At 39.5% G+C, this 7,045-nt stretch overlaps 1 pseudogene; it reads right to left on the reverse strand.

Annotated features, from left to right (window-relative positions):
- Nucleotides 1-1,321: 1,321 nt before the first annotated feature.
- On the reverse strand, nucleotides 1,322-3,349 carry LOC123837436 (RNA-binding protein EWS-like; annotated as a pseudogene).
- Between the last annotated feature and the right edge of the window lie 3,696 nt (nucleotides 3,350-7,045).

Raw genomic sequence — 7,045 nt, forward strand, 5'->3', positions numbered from 1 at the left:
TGGTTAAGTGTTCACCTCAGGTTGTGATCTTGGGGTCCTAAGATTGAGCCCCACACAGGGCTCCCTGCTTGGCAGGGAGTTTGCTTCTCCCTCTCCCTGCTCATGATTTTTCTCTCTTTCCCTCTTAAATAAATAAGATCTTTAAAAAAAAAATAGACATGATAAAGAGGAAATGATTACTATCTTAAGGGTAGAAAATAACAAGTAGTAGGGCGCCTGAGTGGTGGCTCAGTTGGTTAAACAACTGCCTTTGGCTCAGGTCATAATCCTGAAGTCCTGGGATTGAGTCCCACATTGGGCTCCCTGCTCAGTAGGGAGTCTGCTTCTCCCTCTGACCCTCCCCCGTCTTGTGTTCTCTCTCTCTCAAATAAATAAATAAAATCTTAAAAAAAAAAAAAGAAAATAACAAGTAGTAATTGTAGAGTACATTCCCATGGATTTGACCTACAGATAGAGAAAAGAAAAGTGACATAATTTGAAGGTAGGTTTTTCTCTCCCTAAAGTAGGGGCCTGATTATCCAGTATGTGTCCTTAAGAAATGAGACATTTTAAAAAAACATAATCACATATAATTATCATGCCTAAGATGATTAATAATTCCTTGATATCATGTAATATCCAACCAGTAGTAGTATTTCCCTGATTATCTCATTAATGTCTTTTTATAAAAATGATTTGAAACAGAATCTAAAAGAGGTCCATACATTGTATTTGGTTGATATATCTGATGAGTCTACTTTTTTAAATAAACATTTGTAATTTTATTTAAAAAAATAAAACGTCACAACCATGAACATTGTTACAGTTAGACGCCCTCTTGGTTTTCCAAAGTGATACTGAGCATGTTCACAAGGGGTTCCCATTGTTCAGTCTTAGTTTATTTTTAATTTAATTTTTTAAAGATTTTATTTATTTATTTGGGAGAGAGAGAGAGAGCATGGGGGGCGGGGAGCAGAGGCAGAGGGAGAAGCGGACTCCCCGCTAAGCAGGGAGCCCAATGCAGCACTCCATCCCAGCATCCTGGGATCATGACCTGAGCTGAAGGCAGACACTTAACCAACTGAACCACCCAGGCACCCCTGTTTAGTCTTAGTTTAAACAACCAAAACAACCGTCTTTAAAAGAAGGAAAAAAAAGTTCAGCACACTACCGTTTAACTTGTTTTAATGTTTCTTCACAAATGGTGAAAAATACTAAAGTACAGACAAGGTATAATCACCATGTTGTGGCCAACCTTATAAATATGAAATTATAAATTTAAAACATTTTCTGGTTTAAAAATAAATCTGGTAGTCAATGAAGCTGTACAGGGTCTCTGCATCTAGTAGGGACAGTCTCTGCGTTCCTGATAGTGCTCACCTTTATCCATTTTTCCAGGTCCTCCATACCCACCTCTTCTTCCTCCTATCTGTTCCATCAAAGGTCCAAGGGGCCCACCAGGGCCGCCCCATCTTCCTCCACTAAAGCAACCTCAGTCCATACCCCAGCCACCACGGAAGCCACCTCTTTCTCCACCATGACCACTTCTGAACATCCCACTGGGACTACTGCAGTCCATGAGGCTGCCTCTTCCTCCCCACATGCCACCAGGGCCACCTCTGCCACGGTCACCACCCGGGGGTGGAAAGGGTGGTTGGAAGGAAGCCTTCAGGCTTTGAGATGTTGCACTGGTTGCATTCTATTCTCTGGGCAAAGTTCTGGTTTCCACACCCTTGATTGGGGCACTGCCAGTCTCCAGCTCAGTGCTGGACGTTTCCTCCTCCAGATGGGAACCCCGGGGCCCTCTTGGGGGAAAGCCACCTCTGTCTCCTCCATGGCTTCCCATGTGACCCATTGGGACCCCCCAGGACCTCTTGGGCCCCCTGGACCTCCACGGAGTGGCTGTGGCATCCCTCTGCCCTTTCAGGGAGGCATATCACCCTGCATGCTGTACATCGGAGGCTTCTTCCTAGCAAGAGAAACCTTAAGTTTGCTCCATTGAAATTCTTTCCCATCAAACCACTCCATGGCAACCTTGGCAGTTGGTGGGTCTTCATAGGACACCATAGCATCACCTTTGGGCTTTCTTGTTTCCTTGTCCAAGTAGATATGGATCATGGGTTGCCCAGTTCTCTTGTTCATCTTAACAATCCCACTCTGCCAGATCATCTAGGATCACACTGTCATTTAAGCTTTGCACATAAATTGCACTGTTGTCAGAGTCTTCATCTGGATCTACAGGTGGGCCTGATCAAGATCTGGTCCTTCGACCATGGGTCCACCAGGTTTACTGAAGCCACCTCGCTCTCCAGCACCCATTCCACTATGTCCTCCTCCCTGCCCACCTCTGCTCATGCCTCCACGATCAAATCCCCCTCTTTCCCTGCCCCGGTTATCAGGCCCACCCATGTTCCCATTCTCTCCTGGTCTGGAAAATCCTCCAGACTCCTGCCCATAAACACTCATGCTACTGGGGTGGTCCTGTCGGAATGAACTCTGCTGCCCGTAGCTGCTGCTCTGTTGGCTATACTGACTTGGAGCCTGGCTGTAGGATCCAGTTTGGGAGGGATAACTAGTGGGCAGCTGCTACCCATAGCTGCTTTGTTGACCATAGCTACTTGCTGTCCACAGCTGCTGGGTTGTCCATAGGTGTTCTGCTGAGAGTAACTGCTCTGATCATAACTAGTTGGCTGTGCAGAGGAATAGCTGGTAGGAAGATAAGATGGTGGTACCCTGACTGGCTGGGGTCGGCTCCCAGGGGTAGCTCCCAGGTATCTGGGGATAACTATAGTTACTCTGTCCATATCCTAGGCTGTGCTGGTTGTAACCTCCTGTGCTAGACTGAGGTTGACTAGTCTCAGCAGATTTGTTACCATCCTGCGGTTTTGCAGGTTCAGTGGCTGCCAGCTGCTGCCCATAGGCTGGGTAAGCAGGCTGAGTGCCATATGCAGACTGAGCTGCATAGAGGCCTGTAGTGACCACAGCAGTGGTATCATAAGCACCAGTGCCATACCCCTGAATAGGCAGACTGTATGCCTGGGGGGCAGTTGGAGTGGTGTAACCAGCGGGAGGCTGTTCCATAAGAAGTTGCCTAGGCGGTCTGCCCATAAGTCGCAGTTATCTGAGTCTGGGTATAGCTGACATCAGTGGGCTGTCCATAGGTTCCATAACTTTGCTGCCCATATGCCTGGGTGGTCTGTGCATATCCTTGAGTGGGTTGTAGCTTGGCAGTAGGTACTATAATCCGTGGACACCATTTTAATGTTGATGAGTCTATTTTAATACGTAATAGTGCCCCATTTTTCCCCTTGCCTTTATTTATTGCATAAAGTTCATTTTCTTCTAGAATTTTCCCTGTTCTTAGTTTAGATCATTATATTCATATGGTGTACTGCTTTTCTAATAATTTCAGGAAGGGGGGCTGGGAGGCAAACGATGTTAGGTCCAAGACTATTGGCTGACAACAAAAGAAAGTTAGTCAAAATAATCAACACAATGTGGTACCACAAGGGGCAAAGTGTTTGGTCATCTCTGGAAAGGAGCTGATATTTAAAAAGAAAATAAAAAACGATGTATCCCAACTCTAGTCCATTCCAGGAGTGTTTTATAGGGATTAAGTGTTAAAGGAAACCAGTGGGGGAATGGGATTGGGAGTCTGGTCTCAGCTGTCTGTGCGTATAATATCAGCAAGCTAGGCTCCCATAGGAACTGACTGAAAACAACTAAGAGAAAATAGCAACAGGGCCTAGAACAGAGGGATGAACCTGACAAGAATGCTTTGGACAGACATTACTGGAATATAGGGGTAGGTGCCTTCTTTCTTCACCTTGTCACTTCTGGGCACCAGTGTTCTGGAGAAATAAGAAAGATAATAAATACCTAGGAGATTTGACAAAAGTAATCCAGGCAGCACCTGTCTTTGTTGGGAGGGGTGGGTAGACGCTGCTATTTGATAATGTCGGTATGCCACCTTCTTTGCCAGCAGAGAAGAGTACAAATGGCAGTTTTGAAACACTGTTAGTTTATAGGGCAAGGCCTCTTGCTAGCTTCCCATTCATTTCAGAAAAGAGGTGGAGTAACCTACAGCTACTTAATAATTTTTTTGTAAACAGGATGGGCCTTGGACCCAGTAAAAACTGATAACTTATTAAATTGAAAGAATTAATGTACAGTCTGGTTTATATGAATTGAATTACTTGTGAACTGTCAGAAAGTTTATAGACATATAAATACAGGTTGGACAAAGCTAACTGGAATAATCTATACTAGTAATATATAATCTCTTATATGTTAAAAAATATAAAGTAATGGAAGTCATTTAGACATTATGCAGTGAAATTATAGATTTGGTTTTCTCAGGAAAGTATTATAGAAGTAAATATGTTTTGAATAATCTCATATGGCTGAGGAAAAGAAAGGGTAAAGCTTTGATTAAAAAAAAGTAAGGTATAATTTCTTTGCATCATAGTTACTACAACTTTGGAAATTTAAGGAATTATGTGTTCTATGCTTTTCATGTTTATGTAATTGTGATAAACAGCTTTTTATACACTCTCTTGAAATTGAAATGAAAAAATATTTACAACTGGGAATGTGTAGTCTAGGTAGATATCAGAAAGAGATGGGTTCTTCTTCTCCCTTTATAAAAATTTATTTCGAGTTCAGGATGCCCTCTGAGCTGAATTAAAACTCAGGAGTCAATCTTTTCAGCCTGAGCTAGATTTCTAACTATTTCCAGAGATGGTATTAAAAGTCATAGCATGCACCTAATTTTGAATAGGCAATGTGGGTGGAAAGAGTAGGCAGAGCTTTTCAATAAGAGTTAATTGTTCTTAACCTGTGAATACATAATTATATAATTTGTTATGATGAACTTTCATTTTTAGACTTCTATGGTGGGACTCATTAATGCTTCATAGTTATGTGAAAAATAGTATATAATTCTACTTTCTATTACTCTAAATCATGATCTCCTAAATATGTGTTAATTTCTTAGTCTGATTATTAATAAATCATCTTCACTGGTACATTATGCAAATTTGAAATAAAAGTGTCATGAAGAAAAACATTTAAAATGCTATACCAGTAGAGTTATTTAAAAAGAGAATACCAATAAAACATTAATACAGCTTTGCCTAAATGGATCAGAAAAGAGGAAAAAAATAAATGGAAATGTTCAGTATTTTTGCTTTCAAGGGCATATACCAGATGGAAATGATAATACAAATGGATAGAATACTTAGTCTGATGCGGTCTGTTTAATAGTAGGTATAAAGTGAGAATCTGATTGGACTTATTCTGATGTTAGGAATATGAGTGATTGCTATTTTTTCTTTTAAAAATATTAAATAATTTTAACAATTCTGTTTTGCATAGTCAGTGGTTTTTAGATTCATGCAAATATTTAGCACTTTCAATGCTCTTCCTTTAGTCTTAACTTTCAGACCTTTTATTTGGGATCATTTCATTTTTTTTCTGAAGAAAGAAATTTCTTTAGACTTTCTATTAGTGAGAATCAGTATTAGCAGCAAACTCTGCTTTTGCTTGCCTGAAAATGCCTTCATTTTGGCCTCATTCTTAAAAGATCTCTTCAATGGGCATTGAATTCTAGGCTGATCGTCATTTTCTTTTAGGCCACTGAAGACATTATTCCACTCTCTTCTGATTCTATTGTTTGTTACTGAGGAAAGCCAATTACCAGATATTTTGAGGATAATCTATTTTTTTCTCTTCTACTTTTAAGGTTTTCTTTTTTTGTTTTTGGTGTTTTGTAATTTTACTATAATGTATATAAGTGTAGATTTATTATTCTTTAACTTGCTGGGGATTTCCTAAGTCTGTGGGTTAGAGTCTTTCATTAGTTCTGGAAAGTTTTCAACCATTATCTTATCAAATACCGCTTCTGCCACATTTTCTCTTTCCTATTCTTTTGGAGTACTGATTTATTTTATACTTTCTCAGAATGTCTTCCATGTCACTTAAAGTCTCTATATTTTTCATTTATTTTTCTTTTTTCTATTGCATTTGGGCAATTTCATCTCTTTCTCCCAGTTCACTAAATTGTACTTCTGCTATGTCAAATAGACTATTAAACATGTCCACTGAGTTTTAAATTTTAATAATTTATATTTTTTATTCTTTAAATTCTATTTAAAAAATATCTTTATTCTTTGTACTTTCAGAAGTCCTTCTGAATATGTTTTTGCTATCTATATTCACTGTTTCTCACTAATGCTGGCTCATTTTCTTCTGTGCTTGTTATTTTTTAAAATATGAACTGCTCGGGGCACCTGGGTGGTTCAGTCGGTTAAGTACCCAACTCTTGGTTTCAGCTCAAGTCATGATCTCAGGGTCCTGGGATCGAGCCCCGCATCGATATATAAATATCTTGCAAACAAATCTACAGATCTTATAAATTGACTACTTTTTAATAGAAATTTTTAGGTGGGTGCTTACCAAATATCTAGGTGACTATTTTGAAGGTGTTTATTATTTTATTTTACTAAATAGAAGAATATTATTGTTCTACAGTGCATTTAGCCTTTGAACCACTAATCTGTTGGTTTTCATTCACTTAAGCTGACTTGTGAGATTATATTACATAATAATTTCAAAATCTCTGTGATTTAGGACAATACATATTATGATTTACTCTTGTTTCATGTTAGTAGCTGCAGGTCAGCTGCTGCTGTATTGCTCCAGGGTAAAGGTCAGTTGCAGGTCTGCTCCATGTATTTTCTCATTCTGATAGCCTATTTGGAACATGCCTTTCTTATGGCAGGCAGCATAAAACTAAGAGATTGACCTGAATGTTGCACTCAAATTTAAAGCAGTTAGCATGTATTACATCTGTTTATAAACCACTGGTTAGAGCAAGTTACATGGCCAAGAGTAATAATATAATCTACCATAGTCTTATTGTGTTGAATACCTTATTCATGTTTAAGGTTGCTCTTTTTTTTTTTTTTTAAAGATTTTATTTATTTATTTGACAGAGAGAGAGATAGCGAGAGCAGGAACACAAGCAGGGGGAGTGGGAGAGGGAGAAGCAGGCCTCCCGCCGAGC

This window comes from Mirounga angustirostris, unplaced genomic scaffold (genome assembly GCF_029215605.1).
Source record: "Mirounga angustirostris isolate CCGP_5_RB_7025 unplaced genomic scaffold, mMirAng1.0.hap1 SCAF_5, whole genome shotgun sequence".
Classification (NCBI taxonomy): Eukaryota; Metazoa; Chordata; class Mammalia; order Carnivora; family Phocidae; genus Mirounga; species Mirounga angustirostris.